Genomic DNA, 19,809 nt, shown 5'->3' on the forward strand with positions numbered 1-19,809 from the left:
AGAAAATAGAGCAGAGGAGCCGAAACAGCATGCAATCACAAAAAAGACTCATTGCGCATGCCTTAGACATACATTCAACCACCTCAATATGGCGGACAAATGATGATTGCGTTTGTGTGTCTTTCACATTGAATGAAGCACACTGTTGGATTTAAACACAATTTTTCTTGGATTAATCATCCGAAATTACAAGTAAGTACAGCTTTTGATCACTTTGTAGCTTTTAGGGCTTTCAAACATAGTGGTCAAAAGTGCATTTATTGCTTTTCAGTTACCGTTACTGTCTTTTAGTTTCCGTTAACCGTTACTATCGTGAAATTTCCATCATTCAAAACGCTACTAAAAATATCTGTCATTATTTTCTTGAGTACTCGATAAGCAGCTTTTATTAATCACCAAAAAAAAAAAAAAAGCTATAAGATATCAATAATCAACAAGTGAGAATCTTAATAAAAATGATTCTTGTACTACGTAGATTATAAGAGAAAGCTAGCGAAAAAAAAAAATCTCTCTCAGCCTAGCTTTTTTTTTTTTTTTTTGGCTTTTTCATTCAAGTGTTAGAATCATTTCCTGTTAGCGGTTAATGTCTGGATAGCGTTATAAATTTCTTTTGATTTTTTAACTATCGAAAAACTTCATGTGCATTTTATTTTGTTACTCTTGATTAACGTTTATGAAACGATTTTGTTTTTCCGTAACTGTAATGTCCCTGAATATTTTTGGCTCTTCATGTAAATAATCCATAAGTACAGCTATGCTTCATTTTCGGAATGCGTCAAGGTTTTAGTAAATGTATAATTTATCGCATTATTTAAATAATTACTCGTCTTTAAATTATAACGATTTGTGACAGATCTTTGATACCAAGTAAAGGGGTAGATATTTATTGTTTTATTAGTTCTTAACATTACTTTTTGTAAAAAAAAACCTCGTCAGAACTCTGAATTTTTCACATGTTTTTAACGGCCCCAGAGTTATTATTAATATTATTTATTTTATGAATTTTTAAGAAAACGATAAAGATTTCACTGGTTCGCAAAGTTTTTCATTTGCTTTTACCGCGCCCGTGAGTCAAAAGAGGTTGAGAAACACTGAGTTAGAGCAATGAGCACTTCTTAACTATGTTGAAAACTCTGAAATATGATCAAATGCTGTAATTACATGTTTTAATCATTTCCAGTATCAAGTTCAATGTGAAAAATGTCCAAAACGAAGAATATCATAAATCAAAACAAAACTATAAAAAAAAAAAACACAACTGTATTCAAAAACGCACACAATACGGGGGAGGGGGGAGGAGGATCTATAGTAAGGGTGCCATTCCTCTCTCCAAAGGTTCCTTTTTTTTTCACTCCGGCTGTCTATTTTTTAAAAGGTGCCTGTTTTTCACCCTATTTGGAGATGCGATTTCAGCTCCGTATTGGGTGTCGCTGGTGAACAAGCGTTTCTCCCCTGAAAGGTGCCGAATGCATCCTGTAGTTTTAACAGTGAACTGACAAAAAGTTTCCCGACTAACAAAAAATTACTAGTCAATGTTATAGAACACCTTAAGTCTTGAAACAGCTAACAGTTACTGTGGTTTCAATTCGCATGAAAGTTCACTCTGAGAAAGGATTCCGGCAAAATAGATTACTTATTTCTGTACCATCAAGAGTGGAAAAAGTCAAAGATCAGAAAAGAAAGTTTAATGATCTTTAGCAAAAAGATTAATACTTTACTTACTTTCTTTGAAAACTTTTTGAAGTTTATTTGCTTTGCTTCATAAACTTCGAGCTGTAGGGTAACATCTTAAATTTATTTATGAGCAATAAAAAGTTTGCATGGATATTTTTTTGATGTGAAGAATACATCTAAGTTCATTATTTAGAATATTTCGAATCTTAAAATCACTTTTTCTGCAAAAATAAGCAGAATACCAGCCGAATTTTAATGTTATTGTTTCTTTTATTGTAAACTGCCTTTCATAAAAATTATTCATTTTACTGACAATTTTAATTGATGTCTATTGATACTTTACTTATTTTTGTAGTACGCCTGATGGCTGCATAGTTACAAGATTTACTTTATTTGATTGTGTAACATTTCGTTACGTATATAGTTTTGTTATAGTTATATAGTTACGTCTGGTGATAAAAAAGACAAATTTTTATACCTATACGTTTTCATTCACAAGATATTAGAAGAAAAAAAAACGGTTTTTATGCCTAGTTGAAGTAACTAAATCATTATTTCACAGCAACAATAAAAATCATTTTCTGGCGCTATAACTCTCAAATTTATAGTTGTACTTACTTCGGAAATCATGATTAGTTAAATAAGCTATATAAATCGGACGCATTTTTACGTACGAGTTTTAAATAGAAATTGAAAGCATCCTCATATATATAATAGCCGATGATCGAGTAACGCGCGTGTTTCAACAATGAAACTCGCGCCACGGCATGATAATTAGATAATATGTTTTGGTAATGTTTAACATGCAGGGAAAGGCTTTATTGTGACAAAGCTGAACTCGATCCGGTAACTTAACTGTTTTAATGTTAAGACTGTCATTTCAGGGGAATGAAGAAACGAAAAAATGATCAACAATGAACGCTACCTACTGGAGTCTAGGATTAATCCACTGGAGTTACGGTTACAATTTCAACTATAAAAATATCCGCAAACAGGCAATGGCTTCGTTCAAATGTTGAAGCGACTTTCACCCGTCATACCTTGACGGGCGATTTTCTAATTTGTAATAGAGTCACGAGATGCCACGTCGGCTTTGAAACACATTCTTAGATAAAAAGAAATGTTACTTTCTGTTAAGGTAATTTTCAATTTACTAAAATCCTTTTAAATGAATAAATTACTCTTTAAAACTCTGAATTAATATTTTTAATTTTCATAACTTTTCCAATGAGAAATAAATTGTTATGATTTTAATCTAAGGTGAAAGTAATATTTCAGTTCCCAAGCAGTAAATTTTCAAAACATTTATCTTCCACATAACTATCAAATAATTATTCTGCAAAAGACGATAAATTTTCATATGAACATAAAACTCTCCATCATCGGTGATGTAAACAATTTGCTACAAACCCATTAATTTGTAAGTTCCTCCATTTTATCATAAAACTTTTCTTTTATTACATTCACAGAAATATCATAAAATATATCAACCACAGAGGTTCAACAGCCAACGAGAAACACAGGTGAACAATTAGCAAACATTGTTTTAATGCTAAGCAAATAAATCTTTGGGTAGAGAAGGGAATGCTTAAACGATGAGTTCTTTGTTCGTGCCCATAAACAAGATCGGGAAATAATAACTGAAGCATTTTTTTTTATTAAAGTGAAGAAGTGGTAGAAAACAATTGGTTTAAAATTTTGTTTATTTCACATTTTTTATGGAAAAAAATATATTTTTGAAAATGCTATGATGATCTCTTATAATTAATTACTAAACCAAGCAGCGTTAAGTAGGGACCAAAAGCACGGGTTCAGACCCAGCTGTAGTCGGTGGGTTATCAAGATGCAGAAAATAACATATATATGGCTCACTTTTTAACGATGCTCTATTTAACGACTTTCTCTATTTAAAGCTGATTTTTAACGGTCCTGGATGCTCCACTGTAGTTTTAAAATCATTCTATTTAAGGATGCATTCTACTTAAGGACGGTTTTTTGTGGTCCCTTGAAAGTCGTTAAATAGATAGTCAACTGCATATATATATATACATAAATATATGTATATGTATATAGAGTCTCCAAAATCCTAGTCTTGAAAAATCGAGGTTCCGCTTAATCCGAGGTGCTTTATTTATATTTTAAGTTTAGTAGCTAAAAGTATGGTTTTCATTAAAATCTGGAAATAGAAATATTTTACTGCTGTAAAGCTTATTGACTACGTTCAGTATATAATAAAAATACATTGAGACGTCGATTATGTTTTGATTGCCTTGCACATATAAATGCGTACGGATATCGAAAAAAATAGATTAAAATTCGTCTAAAAGCAATTAAAAGGAAATTTATGGTGAAGTTTGAGTGACATTTTTTTCGTGAAAACAATAATTCCTTTTCTTGATGCAAGGAATTAAAAGAAAAGGCGTCCTCCTTATGTCTTCTGAATTCGAGTTTTCAGTAATCAGAGAGAAATCCGACGTGAGGAGAGCACTATTTACCTCGTATTTTCGAAACTCCACTATATGTATTTGTTTATAAATGTCTTACTACCACACACACAACTAACACAAATGTTAACATTTTCTTTTTTTATCCGTGCTAGTCATATATAGTGAGAATGGGGATAGAAGGGGGCAGGAAAAAGAAATTTTTGATAAACAACTTCTAATGGCAAAAAAAAAAAGGTTGTGTATTGCCATCCTAAACATTGGAAAAATAATTAAAAAAATTAATATTTATGTCTTCAGATCGCGCATTGGCAGCAAAGTTTGAAAAAAAGGTAAAAAATGGTCGATTTTCAAATATTTTTTTAAAAATATAAATGTTCCAAATTTTTGTTCTAATCCCGTTTTAATGGTTTTAACCCTTCCTTTTAATAGTCTTAATATATCATTGAAAATATTTACATTCCTTTACAGCTTTTAGTTCACGCACAAGGCACAAAGTTTCGTGAAATCAACCAAAAATCGACGTTTTTAGCTTATTTTGTAGCATTTCTTCTTTTATATATTTTTACAGTAAATGTGCAGTATATAGCTCTTTGCTGGAACTGCAATTTTATAATGTTGCATTAACAGCACAGAACCTACCCCAAGTTGGTGGCTGCACTTTGTGTTCCACCCTGCAGTTCCCAACAAGTTATTGACAGGATTCAAAAATTTGTAAAGTAACTTACAGTCATAATAACTATTTCGCTTTAAACTAGTTTCTACGTTTCGATTAAGGTTTGAGTTGGACTTTTGACTCAATATTTTTATTGAGGATCGCGAGCATAAAGGTTTTCACATTAATCCATATCTTGTCTCATCCCAAAACACCCTACGTACCGACTCAATAACCAGTTTAATAACCCATTCTATGGCCAGAGTGTAAAATAGGAACATTTACTGATTTATGGATATGGCATCAACTGTTTTTCTAAAATGAAATATTATTAACTTAGAAACAACAAGGTCGGAAGAAATGGAAGTTTTGGAAACTGACTTACAAAGCGAGCAAAAGTATTTGATGGATATTGTTAATGTAATACAGAAAGGAAAATGTGACTTTGATCTCGCTTTCACAAAACTAAGACGTTTCAGTCATAAGCTTTTGTTATCATGTGCTAACGGAGTACTGTGGCTGTATAATATTTAAACTAAACTACTAGTGGTATGAAGGCACTCGTAAATAATATCTTTTAAAGTTATGCTTCTATGGTGTGATATAATTAAAATTTTAAAGAAAAGAACCAGCTCCCGTGAAACATGGACCTATCCAGTTATTTAAAGTTACAAAATCTACGGGTCAGATGTGTGATAATCTTCCAAACATCGTGGATCCGTTGAGTCAAAGAAATGCTTACTTTGTTATTTTTGTGAAATTGTTATTGGTCATGTCAATGCACTAAGCGAGGAATATAAAGGAAATATTAAGATTTGAAATTTTGAACTAAAGCAGTTAGTTGTCAGATCAGCGTGTTTACTTCCTCCGCTTTAGTGATGATGTGAAAAACAGGGATATTTTGTCCTTTCCTTTCTTGAAACTATGTACTATACATTTGCTTAAGTACGTATTCTTAAAACTCCCATATCACACACGGGCAGTGGAATGGATTGCGGAACTGTTTAGTGAATCTGTAGAAATTCATTTGAGGTACTAGACGGAAGAGATGGATTTATATAAAAACCTTTATATCTTTCAAACCATATATTTGAAATATATTTTTTATATTTGCCAAAATTAAGTCGTAGGTTCAATTTCAAACCTTGATTGAAACGTAGAAACTTGTTTAAAACTATATAATTATTATGAAAGTTGCTTTACAAGTCCACTCTTCTTGGGAATCGCAGGGTGGAACACAAAATGCAATCACCTACTTGAGATGGATTCTGGGTTGTTAATTTGGGATCTAAGAGAAGAAATACTGCAATATACAAAATAAGCTAAAAACGTCGATTTTGGGCTGACTTCACGTAACTTTGCGGCTTTACGCGAACTGAAAACTGAAAAGGAATGTAAATATTTTCAAAAATATATTAAAAGACTATTAAAAGGAAGTATTTAAACGGGATTAGAACAATTTTTTTTAAATATTTGGATTTTTATAAAAATATTTGAAAATTGACCATTTTTTATCTTTTTTTTTTTTCAAATTTTGCTGCCAATGCGCGATCTGAAGACACAAATATTAACTTTTTCATTATTTTTCCCATGTTTAGGGTGGCAATACACAACTTTTTTTTTTTGCTATTAGAAGTTGCTTCTCGAAAATATCCTTTTTCCGACCCACCCTACTGGGGATACTTGATCCCCACTTTAGTTTTCAATTTTTTTTCTCCGCGAAAAACTATCAGTTTTTTTTTTTTTTTTTTTACAGATAGTTTTGGTAAAATAATTTTTTTCAATAATTTTATAAGGGGATCATGTACCCCCACGTCAAGGGATACATAATCCCTTCATGGGGGATACCTGATCCCACTGACAAAATACATTGACTTTTAATTAGAGCAGCAATTTATTTATGGATTTTAGTTTTCTACATAATGTTTCTAAAAAATAAAACTATTTCTCATTTTCTTTTTTAGATTATAATAATGTGAACATAAAATAACATTGTTTTAAATTCCACTAGGATATTTGTTTAAAAAAATGTATACAACAGTTACTTATTCTCCAATATTGTTGTGAACAATATATTTTATAAATAAAACTAAAAATTTTTTTAAAAAAACGTAATGAAGCTAAAATTACAACCAAGAAAAAGAAATAGGTTGACAAGAACAAAAATCAATTTATTTGCTTCTTCTCTTACAATAATAAAAATTAAGAGTTTTATCAATTGAATTAATTTTAAAAAAGAGGGAAGAAAAATATAAGTATCATTATATTAATTAAAAAAAAAAAAGCCTAGCATATGTTTTCAAAACCTGAAAAGTCAAATGCAAACAATTCGTTAGTTGTAGTTCTTAAAGTTCCGCTCCACCGAACTGGATGTGTGCAAGTTAACACATTCATTCTCATTTACTTCACTTTTGTCAATTTTTCTAGCAAATAGATTGATTAAGCATGCTACCTTTTCGCTTTAGAAAACTTATTTTGAACTCTAGAAATCCAACTTAGTATTCTATCCGCTAATGGGTCTACATAATGGGCAATTAACTGTTTTGATGTAAATCTAACTATAGCAAAATATTTTTTTTTCATTCAAACAAGGATTTGACATCTATTTCAACGTGCTCATTTGGCTGATCGGAACATAACTCATCAGAAGAGTTAGTTTATGTTTAGATGTTTGAGGTGTTATGTGGGTTACAAGTGCGAACTGATGTTTTAACTGTTTAGCATATTTACTGCAGTTATTATTTAAATATATCACTCATACTATGTTAAATTTTATTACGTTAACATGGTTTGGACGTTTAAAGTTAATGTCAACTAAGTAAACAACAGTTACATTGTTTTCATTGTGTTTATACTGTCATATGGTTACTTGGGATCATGTATCCCTGCAAACGAAGGAATCAAGTATCCCTGATATGCGATTTTTACAAACATACTTGTTCTATTACTACAATTAGTGGCAATTTGCTAAAAATATGTTTCAATTATCTTCCATACTTTAACATTACACTTCGGATTTTTTTTAGTTGTATATAACGGATAATTTAAACTTCAGAATGCTTTCCTGAAAAAAAGTTTGCCTTGACACATTCAGATAATCATTTCTTGACCTAAAACAAAATGGCTGGAAAAAACAAAGTGTTGCCAGTTTTTATGTACAAGTATAACTTTAACATTGTTGTCAAGGTTTCAAATCTCTACTTAATGATTTAGGTACATTTTTGGCTGTGGCATCAGGTATACCCAGTCTCTCCTATATATATTTACAACATAATATCATATTTGATAATGTGGTATGTAAACGATACCTTGCGTATTCGACAGATTTTGAATACCCTTGCCAAAATTAAATTGCTACTGCATTTTTTGCATTGAAAACATCCCTGGTGCCTCCATCTGGGGGGACACTGAGCGTCAAAATTTTCGTGGTAATGGCCATCTGCCGATAGAGGTGCCACAGGAAAGAATGGATGCCAGCTCATGGGGAGGGTCGACAAAAGGTGAGAATGCATCCTATCATAAAACAAGTAAAACAAAACAAACAAAACGAAGGTACTAGATTAAAACACATACCGTCGCCTCAGAGCAACAGTAAGATATCTAATCCCAGAAATAATACTAAGATATCTTACTGTTGCTCTGAGACGACGATATAGTAGTCGAAAGTCCCCAATTTTGCGTGAAATTATTTTAATTCCTTTTAAAGTCCTCAGGTTTTCTCGACATGGCATAAAAGCACTACATTTTAGCATGATAATTTTAGCTCCTAAAACCCTTTTGATCTTTGTAGAGTTACGTAGAAAGTTTTATTTTTCACTCAAAAAGGCTTATTGTTATTTTTTTTCCTTAAAAAAGAGTGCCCAAATATGTCATTCTTTTACAATAAATGACCTATAAACGGTTTGTTTTCTCTTCGCATCAAAAACCTATTCCAACTGTCATAATAATTTCATGCTTACATTTTTCTCGAAATTAAGGTCAAAAATTTTAAGTAAAATAATGTGCGTAGATAAAGAATATGTTGTTTTAATTTTGTCATACTTGCGTCCTATAGAAAACAGTAACAATATTCTGTAATTTAGTGATTTTTTTAAACACGATACGGCGGTTATTGTGCAACACAGTAAGCCAATCAACTCTGGTTAACTCGAAGTCCCAAGGGACTTCGAGTTACACAGAGTTAAAATCTTCGAGTTATTGGTAAATCGAGCTATGGAAATTACTCAACCTTCTCAAGAGTTTGGGACCCAATGAAAACTTTGATATAAACAAATAATTAGAGTCATAACACTTCGAGTTATCGAGAGTTGACTGTATTACACTAGTATTTTGAAATTTAACTTCGGCTACCAAAGTTATGGGCTACACTCTAATATCTAGTATGACCTCTTGCTTGAGATATGCAACAACTCGACGTGGCAAAGACTCAACAAGTTATTGGAATTCTCTACATAAATACTGAGTTAAGCTGCTGCTATAGATATTATACATAATTGCAAAAATGTTGCCGTTGCAAGATTTTTACCACGAACTGATTTTTCGATTATGTCCCATCTAGGGAGCCTAATAAATTGTTGAGACTGTCCAGAATAGTTTTTCTAGCCAATTGCGATTGTTTGTGGCAGGAGGACGGGACTCATTTTCTTCCCTAAAAATTCCATTAATGTTTGGATTGATAAAGTATATAAATGGCTGCCAAGTAGTCTTAAATTATTTTCAGTCATTCATAGGTTCAGTTGAACTAGAGAAACCAGTTTTGCCATTTAAAAACTGCCCAAATCATCACCAAGTTGCTCAGTGCCTTGTTAACAACTTGGCTTCGTGGCTTCTGCGTCACACTGGAACCTTACCATCAGCTATTATCAACTGAAATTGTGACTCCACCGATCAATCCAGCCATCTAGGCGCATCCAATATGATGACGAGCTCAGGGGAAGCGAACTCGAGTCGGTCTTTTGCTGCTATAGCCTGTTACAGCGTAGGCTACGGTTACAGTCACATTTTGCTGCTTTGTTCTAACGGGTGTGCCCGTCGCTTCCTATGTCCCTCATTGATTTCTGCGGTTATTTTACGTAGTGTTGCCTGCTTAATAACCCTGACAGTTCTACGCACATGTCGCTGGTCTCGGTTATTAAGTGCAGTAGGTCAGCCGCTGTGATGCCCATGGGTAGCGTTATGCCTGAAATGAAGTATTTTCTGCCCTCTTTTGGCATTGAAAAGACAAAATGTTCAATTGTTGAATTTCTGAACGAATTCGGAAATGAAAAATCCCATGCATATAAACTCAACTACCAATCTTGGTTCAAAGTTTTATTTCCCGTCATGTAGTTATCATTCGTTTTTCATCCGACGGAAAAATTTTCTTAAATGTATGGTAGTAATTTTTTCTGTGTATTACCATGAGTTGCTGGTACAGTTAAACTGCTCTAGTACAGGACGGATCAAGAAGTTTTTTTAAAGGGAAACAAGTTTCAATGGCCAACGTTATGACTCCTACACAAAAATATCAGTTATGGAGGGATACCTCCCCTCGAAGGGTGATGTGCACCCTCTCAGTATGGAGCAGCTCCCCCCTCCCAAATAAGAGCAAAACCCTAACAAATACCCCCCCCCCCCATTTTTAATGGCGTAACCTGTACCATGGATCATATTTCCCCAAATTTTCATAGAAACGCAACGGCTAATTTCTTTAGGCAGAGCAGACAGGTTGGTCACATTACCGTAAACTTTGAATACATGAGATGACAGCTATAAACTAGTTGGAAAAAGCAGGTAAAAAAAGGTTAACATTGATTATAATGAAATATAGAAATGTTCCTTTTGCTCTGTGGCTGAAAGAGCTAGCTCTCTTGCTCTTCATTTATCGTCTCTGAGCAGCTGTTCTTCACTAAGTGTTATTCACATTCTGCTGACAAAAGTTAGGAAAACTGACACAATGTTAGAAAACAAAAACGTTGATCGCTAAAAAAATTGATTTAAAATGAAACGTTGAAAAAAAAAAAAAATCACTAAGCTAGATTGCAAGGATAATGTCAAATTAATCACAGAAAACTCTTACAGCTTAGATTTAAAAAAAAATGATAAAAATAAATAAATAAATAAATAAAACATTTTTTTTTCAATAGCGAGAGGGAGAGAATTTTTTCTTTCAAATATGTAGTCTTTCCGGGCCCGTTTGAGCACTAAATTGAAATTAATAATGTATTCTCTTTTGGTTAGTCCAAGTTTTGAGTCGTTCTCTCAAATTGAAAGTTCTCGTAGTTCTGCCGACAAAAAAAAAAAAAAAAACTTTAAATGAAAAAATTACACAATTTAAAGCTGATTTTTGTAGTTGCTTAAGTTTAGATAACATCAAAAACTGTTTTAAGAAGAACCTAACAGTTCTAATTTTTCAATCAGTCACACCTACATACTCAGATCTAACTCGAAAACCATATAGATCGAAATAACCTATCGCATTTGTTTTGAAACCAAAACCAGTTTCGTTTTAACAAAGACTTATCCTCTTATAGCTCGAATTAGCTTTTACTTAAAAAGTGGACTTTATCGATACGTTCCATATCATCATTTTTCTGATAAATTTAGATTACACTCATTCGTTTCCTTGCCCTCTGCAGTAACATCTTCCTAGTATAGACAATGCATGCTCTTAACGTAACCAGATAAAACGCGCCCTCGGATGTCCTCTGGAAGAAGCGTTTAATGGCGGGAGACAGGAGTTCCTAATTGCTTTTACGATGGAGATAAGTGAATTTATCTGATCCAGTTTGCTCATATATTCCATTCCACAGTTTAAGTTTAGGAGGTGTGCCCTTCCCAACCCCCGGAACGTCGTGTCTAAATGAGCCGTTTGTCGCGCCCAACCCAGCACCGCGGTCAAGTTTAATTGGTCTATTGACAGTGGAATGTTAGAAAGTCGCTCTGCTTATCTTGTAATAGTGTTGTCACGTAACCATCATTCACGGTGTACATTAAACTCCAGCTTGTTCCTAGATTATTGGATGGCGTAAGATAGTTGAGATTGCCCACAAAGTGTGGGCTGGTAAGTAATTCGGAAGTATAGGGCTGGGGCAAGGAATGTCTTCTGCCGTTGATTTTTTTTAGAGTGAGGAATTAGCTGTAACAAAGTTACTACTACACAGTAATCTCTACTGGTGTTATGAAAATGAACATTGGAGGAACACTGCTGGCTGTGTTATTTGTAAGGCTGTCTCGTTGTCCAACCCATGCGGTAGCCATGGTGAATGAACTGGATGATACGTGAATGGGTCGAGGTTCGAGTCACTCTCACTGAATATTTTTAAAAGGACACGTTTTTGTCACTTTGTTTTAAAAATATTTATGATTATCATTTGCGGAAAAAATGGTTTTAAATTTAAATATCGATTTTATTTCATTGATTACTATTTTTCTGCCGTGGTCAGGTCAATGATAGTATCTGCAGAAATGAATTTTTGAAGAAACGAGTTTTGGATTCAATACTAACAATTGAAAACTGTTAGAATCAAGCGTTTTATTCGCGCTTTTTTTTTTAGAGGAAATCAAATAAGAAAACTTGTACCATGAAGCCAACATACAATAGATGACAAATATGCAACAAAACGAAAAAATTGCAGTTACTGCCCTTGACCTTTTCACTGCAGTATTATGATTAGCATTATTACATTTAACTTTCTACGTTTTAGTATTTGCTCACTTTTCAATTTCTTCCTCTCTCTCTCTCTCTCTCTCGCTTTATGCATTTCTACCCTGATTAAAGTACGACTGGGACGCCTAGATTTAGGAACTATGATTTATTAAAAACATTAAAAAATAAAACATTACATATTTGTTGGTCCATTGAGGCAAAACTTACGGCAAGTTTTGCATTGAAGCTACTATTGATTTATGTTTAAAAAGAAAAAAAATTAAAGAAGTAATATTTTAGGAAATATTTCGGTGGAACTTAAAACAATTACAAAATCAATAATCTGGTGCAAAATCAAAACTTTGTAATTTGGAAAAAAAAAATTAAAATAATATTAATAGTAGAACACATTTAACTAAATTTTAATCAAAAAATCAGGGTGCAGTAATCATTTGTAACTTCGCTCCTGCTAGACGACAAACAAATCTGCCAAAAGAAAAGGATCTTTGATTCTTAGCAGCCGTTGCACAAGCAAACAGCACTGTTTTAATGCCTCCAAATTAGACCTGCGTGGTATTCATGTCCATAATCGTCTAAAGATCTCTTTGATTAAATAATCGGCTGTTTGAATATCGTTATCATCGAGGGATCTGACGGAGCCTTGTGACTTTGTTTGACCAGCCACGGCGGCGTGCTCGCCCTAAAAGAATTATCCCCACTTTATTTGCTCTTTTTGTGCGGAATTATTGCTGGGAATTAAATTGTCTGCATGCGTTCAGCAAGAAAGGCGAATTTCGTTTTGGAATCGTAATGAGGATAATTGAATTCTGATAGATAGTCAAATGGAGTTTGCATATTGTGTAAACTTGAAGAGTTTGCACACCTTCCGTTTTATGAACTGGATTAACATAGTTCTTGTCCATGTTTATGTCAAATTGTTTCAGAATGAAAACCTATTACGGAATGTTTTTGTATTATGGATGAATATTTGTATATCATTTGCATTTAAATGATAGCTTTTTCGTTAGTGGTTTCATGAATAATTAAAATAAGGAATAAAAATTTACGATCCTGCTTCGGTATCTTTATTGAAAGAATGAACTACGTTTATGATGACAAAGATATTCTTTGAAGTACAGTATTTGGAGCATCTCGTATTCAGAGAGATGCGTTCTGAATTACTTATGCAGCATAAAACTAGTAGCATGAGGCTATAAATTCAAGACCGATCAATTAAAGCACGGCAACAATGGTTTTTATCAACAAAAACCTTACAACTGTATATTCTCGAGTATGTTTTCAAGGAGGTGAAAAAAAACTTTGTTCAGGCAATAATATACATGAAAAATGGTTTAAACTTCCCTTGCTTGACTGCAGTGAAGCAATACTAATGTGTTGCCATCTATATTAGAAATATACCATTTTTAAAAATAAAATATTTGCAATTTTCAAACGTATCCGCTTCAAATGTGCCCTTTTTACTCAACTGGTTGATTTGGATTTGTTCGATATATTACTGACTGTCACAAGCGCAGCCAGATATTCCTTCTAATGGGAGTTTTTTGGTCAAAGTCGTCTTTACCAGGGCTGCGGAGTCGGAGAAAAAAAATGACGACTCCGTCTCAAGAAATTTTAGAACCTCCGACTCCGTCACCGTTGGTAGAGTGGCGGACTTTGATGGGAAAATGACCGATTCTGGCTCTTGGACCTTTAAACCTTCGACTCCCGACTCCTTTACCCCAAAATCAGTCCAACAGACTCCACAGCCTTGGCATGTACTAATGTAATAGGATTAGTAATAATGTAAAACCAAGGCCTCTAGGGGCCGTTTTTACCCCTCCCCCTTTCCCTGCGTCATTGCTGATTGTGGTTTATATTACCTCAAGGTATTGTCCGTTTTCACGAGAAGGCATTTGACTCCTCTCTCGTCACGTGGTATCCAATGATTCTGTTTCACTGTTTTCGGCAGCAGGTATATTCGGATCATGGCATTTTGTTGTAAAAGCAGCAGTTTTTAATAACTGAAATGACAACAGACAACTGAAGCAAGTGATGTAAACTAATAGTTTTATGCTCATTAAAATGCACGTTGCACGCCCAAATTAAGGCTGTCTGATTGTCTCCTTTAGAAGCGCATGGATTGATTACCGATCATCCCCGCTTAAAATGGAACTCTGCGTTCAAGGAGGCGTGGCGAAGAGCCTTTTCTTGAAAAACTGACAATATATGGGTTGCAATCTAGATTCTTTCAAAATGTATCTGTAATTCTAATTGTTCTGCGATACACTGATTGCAGATTTGATTGCTTCTATTTATACGCCTCGCAGTTTTATTTACATAGAAATGTACAGTGAGAACTATTTGAAAATCGGTTGCATCTTACAAGGATAAACGTGAAGTTCGAGAAAGCTCAGATTTTCAGATAGACATACTTTGAGTTACGTAAGTCCTTGTTTCAAGGTATCGGCTTGTTTTAATGTATTAAAGCGCTTAGAAAGATATGTTTTGAGATTGACAAATTTTTCAAGTAGACATATTTAGAGATATGCAAGTATACACGTATTCAGAGATGGGCAAGGTTTTCCTAAAGACATGTTTCGAGACATTGAAGATCTTCAGATAGACATATTTCGAGACAGGTATGTTTTTCAAGTATACATATTTCGAGTAAGACAGGTTGGATTGTAGCACAGAACTAACACGCTGATAGAATTCTATTCTTAAAGATTGGGGATCGTTCATACACGTTCAGATGGCTCTAAATATCATTATTCAGCCTGGAACAAGACGACGATCGGTTGGAACACGAAAATCTGGCAAGGCCAAAGAAAGACGTTAAAAGAGAAGAGAAAAACAAGAAATCACGACACGTTGTCCGTCTGGCATCTTTCAATCCTGAGATCAGAAAGGGTTAATTGCTGGATATTTATCTCTCCCCAAGCAGCATCTTCGAGAAAAGGTGTGTTGAGGAAAACAAAAAAGCCACCAGGCAGTAATTCCTGTCCATTAAGAGAATAGCAAACGCACTCGACGTCAGGTGAGTGCTTATTGCTTGAACTTTGGTCATCCGTTCCTTGCTGGGAATGCATCACTCACTTTTCAGGGTTAAAGGGTGAGAGGGTGACCTGTTTTCCAGACTCAGGCGATGAAGAAGACTTTTTGGTCTGGAAATGCCATGGAGCTATGAGTAATAAGGAGAAGACATCACCACTGAAACTCCGCAGTGGAAGTGAAGCAACCGCGAAGATTCGCGGCCATCTTGTGGCTTTCATCGTACGCTTTCGACCATGGAGCTTTCGACTCGATGCGCTGGTTGACTCAATGCCTTTGCTTTTGAACAATAATAGATAATTTATGGTTTTCTGAAGAGCAATAATCCAGGGTTTTTTCCCGTCAGTTTAATGAAAAGAAATGGTGGAAAATCGTTGCTCTAAGAATAAGAGCTCTTCAATTAATTCAAGAATTAAAATGCTGTTACTGTGCATATATTCTGTTTTGGTATAGGGTGTGTGTGTGTGTGTGTGTTTTTTTTTTTTTTTTTTCAGAGCGAAGGAGGTTTTATCAAAAATAATGCTAAAAGCAGGGTATAAAATTTATTTCCAACCGTCTAGTAATAATTTCAAGGCTCTTATATAAAGAACGGTGACTTTTTTTCGAACAAATCCTTTACGTATCGTGTTTGAAATAAATTTAAACCACTGGATATTTGAATACTTTATTCATCAAGTATTATGTAAAGTAAAATTAACTAAAACCAACGAAATAATTTGCATTAAGTAAATGTTCTCAAAAAGAGCTTTAAACATAATTGAAAGATGGGAATAAGAAAATGAATAGAGCCTTTTCCACTTGATTTGAATTACTTATTCCCAATTTATTTTTTGAAAAGGGAAGATGCAAATCAAAATGAATATTACAAATATTTATTTACTGAATACTTTAGGATTACATAACAAAAATATTACCTGGGTGTCAATTATTTAAATCATTTTTTAACTTAAACCCTGGAAATCTCCCTGAATTTTTTTAATTTTATTAGTTCTGAATTTTTTTAGTCTAACCCTCTTTCATTATATTGATTTTGTCCTAGGTGTTTTTCCTCACTTGACCATTTTTATTTAAATTATCTCTCTTTTACCACATTTTTTTTCTTTTTTTTTGTGTCTGCACAATATTTTTTTCAATAAGTAGTCACTGGATTAAGGAACTTTTTTTATGAAAACAATGAGGGATTTTGTTGCACATAGATATAAAATGGGTGTGCAGAAAAATTCCATACTTTGTTGCTATATTGTGTGCATTTTTGTACACATTGGAAAAGATAAACTTATTAATACTGCTCCAAGCATAAATTGTTGTTAAAAAATTTAGAGTATGCTCATAAATTTATTTTTGAGAAATCATCAATCGAAGAGATTGAAGTTTATACATTTTTTGTTAACTATAATTGTAGATGGTCTCGGGACCAGTTTTCGAAATACTTTACCAGAAAGTGGGCAAATAAAATTGCCAGCTCTTTCCTATTGTAAAATATAATTTTTATACAAAAAAAAAAAATAAAAAATAACAAAGCTAGTGAAGATTAGAAAAAGGCATATGCTATAAGGCCAATTTGTTTATTTTCCTCTTTTTTTACCAATTTAAAGTGCACTAATATGTCATTTAAATTAAATTTGACAAGAATCATATGCTTTGTATTAAACAGATTTTTCATCATGTCATGAAAGCTTTTTACTGAAATACTCAAAATATAATAGTGGTAAATTTAGAAAAATATCAATATTAAATTTAATTATATTTTACAAATGTTCTAATTTTTTTTCTATAGAATCAAAAAAATCGGATTTAAATCAAATAAATCCGAATTTTTTTTATTATTTTCCAAAAAAAAAAAAAAAAAACAGGAATTTTTACTCTGGATATTACTTGTATCAATATAAAATATATTTTTCAGTTTTGAAAAGCACATTCCAGAGCAACAAAATGTGTTTTTGAATATTTATTCCAAAAAATAAAGGGAGTACAATATTTTACAATGTTTGGATCAAGGACAACATTACTTTTTGAAAACGTACAGGAAATAAAACCCTTATAATATTCCACTTCGACATAAAAAGGACTTGCGTAAAAGCATTGTACCACAGAAGTATAAATAAAAGGATTCAGAACAATAACAAAAACTGAACAATTGCTGTGAAATGAGTTTAAATATATTATAAACAAAAATAGTTTTATTTACACTTTTCACACAAAAACAGTAAGGTCAGATACTTCTTGGACAGCACTTGTACTTTAGGATTAAAGAAAATACTGTCAGCCTGCTTAATTAGGTAAAGGATAAACGAATGCTCCGCTTATACGAACAAAAAATCCTAGAACCAAATTTTTACCCATAGATAACGTTAAGAAGCCCTCGGATAATAGAATAATATTGATCAGCTTTCAGAAGTATTTTTGCTGAGAAAAATTTTAAATATACAAAAAATAAATTAAGGGCAATTACATTGACATAAAATAAAAAATGATAGATTGCGCCTACAACGGGTGAGAAAAACATTCATTCCATCAAAACATTTTTATCATTCTAATTTCTACTGTCACTGTTGCTGCCATTACAAAAAAAAAAAAAAATAATAATTGAATAAATGTCGGTTAATTATAAATTAAATAACGCAAAAGAATATAAACATTACAGACGAGAAGGTTAAAAAAATGGTAATAAAAGAGCTCCCAAAAGACCTTGAGCAAGTAATCCACTACCGTATATACTCGCGAATAAGTCGAGAAATTTATTACAAAAAATGATGTTTAAAGTTGGAGGTCGATTTATACGCGGGTCAGAATTTCCGAAAAATTTTACCGATTTTTTTCTTTGAAAAAAAAAAAAAAAACACTCAAAAACGTGATCATTTTCCCGATTTTGGTCCATCCCTTTTAAGCAGATGCTAAAGAAGTGAATACTTAAACATTCTGCTATGATTTTACATGGTCTGACTGGGAATAAAGAATAAATAATTACCGTAACTACGCAAAAAGTGCGGGGATCGCTGTTTTCGCGAATTTTCCCAATAGTCGCGAATTATTGCTCATTTTTTTAAAAAATAATATATAATATGGCTACAGCATAAAATTTTGTCGATATAAAATCAAAATAAAAGCATCAAGTAAAAAAATCGTAACAGCGAAATCGAACCATTTATAAAAATCGCAATTGCAAAAAGTGAACCCTTTCAATGTTTTGAACACCACAAGATGGCTGCCAGTCAAAAGAACAGTTAACTAAGCTTCCGAAACGGCTTCAGCGTATCTCGCTCATGTCGTCTCCTTATTACTCATAGCTCCATGGGAAATGCTCCCGAACGGGAGTGTTGGGTAATCAGATGGAAACGTGATGAGGCGTCATGTTCCTCTTTGGCTTCCGCTGCACTATTTCTCATTCAGCTTTTTGTCTGGAGGCCACTTCTCGATTAACGACAAAATTGATTTTCGTACACACTTCTTAAGAAGGAAGCGAAACCTATAGGAATTATTTGATATATAGGTTGGCAAACTGTTAAGAATGCTTTATCTGCCTCTAATTACCGTCTAAAATAAGCACGATGCAGTGGAATGTTAATGTTATTTTCAGTTGACAAATAATCACAAGGCTTGATATTTAATCAGAAATTATAAGAAGGACGCGAATCTATTGGTGTTGGACTCAAGGGGCCTATCCCCCCAAGCTCAATGGCGCAAAATCTCCCCCAAAATATCTCTAACTTTCTTACTTTTAATTTACGTGAAACATAAAACTTTTTAGAGTCACATATTTCCATTTAAATTCACATCATTCATATTCATTTAATGAATCAATCAAAAAGAAAGAAAAAAATGCAAAAAGAAAATTCAAATAATAAAGTTTTTGAAGATAAAGTAACAACAAATCCCAAAACGAACTGCTTACATTTGCGACAGCAATTACAAGTACAATCAACAGTTTCTTAATAATAAATTTAGTGTCTTGCGAAAAATCGCTTCTAATACTAAACTAAGATTTGCCGTTTTGTCGAAACTTCAAATTTGAGAGTTTCGGCTACCAGATTCGCTGTATTTACTGCATGTACCGGCGAAATTTATAATTTATGTACAAATCCCAGTTAAAATGATACCATCAAAGTTTTTGCAGGCATCGCGAGATCAAAAAACTAAGAGTGAAGGGACATGAGTTTTAACAAGCACTACTCCCAACTTTTTTTCCCTAATATATTTTAAAATACAGAGAGACAGTGGATTCAGCTTTTGGTTAGGAATGGAATCATTACTAGATCTAGGTAATACGACTTCTATCGTAAGTATAACCATTGATTCAGAAATAACGTTTCCTGGGGTTTCTTCCCGGGAAGATTTTCGAAATTGTTGTTTTTGACGAT

Source organism: Uloborus diversus, chromosome 7 (assembly GCF_026930045.1).
Source record: "Uloborus diversus isolate 005 chromosome 7, Udiv.v.3.1, whole genome shotgun sequence".
NCBI lineage: Eukaryota > Metazoa > Arthropoda > Arachnida > Araneae > Uloboridae > Uloborus > Uloborus diversus.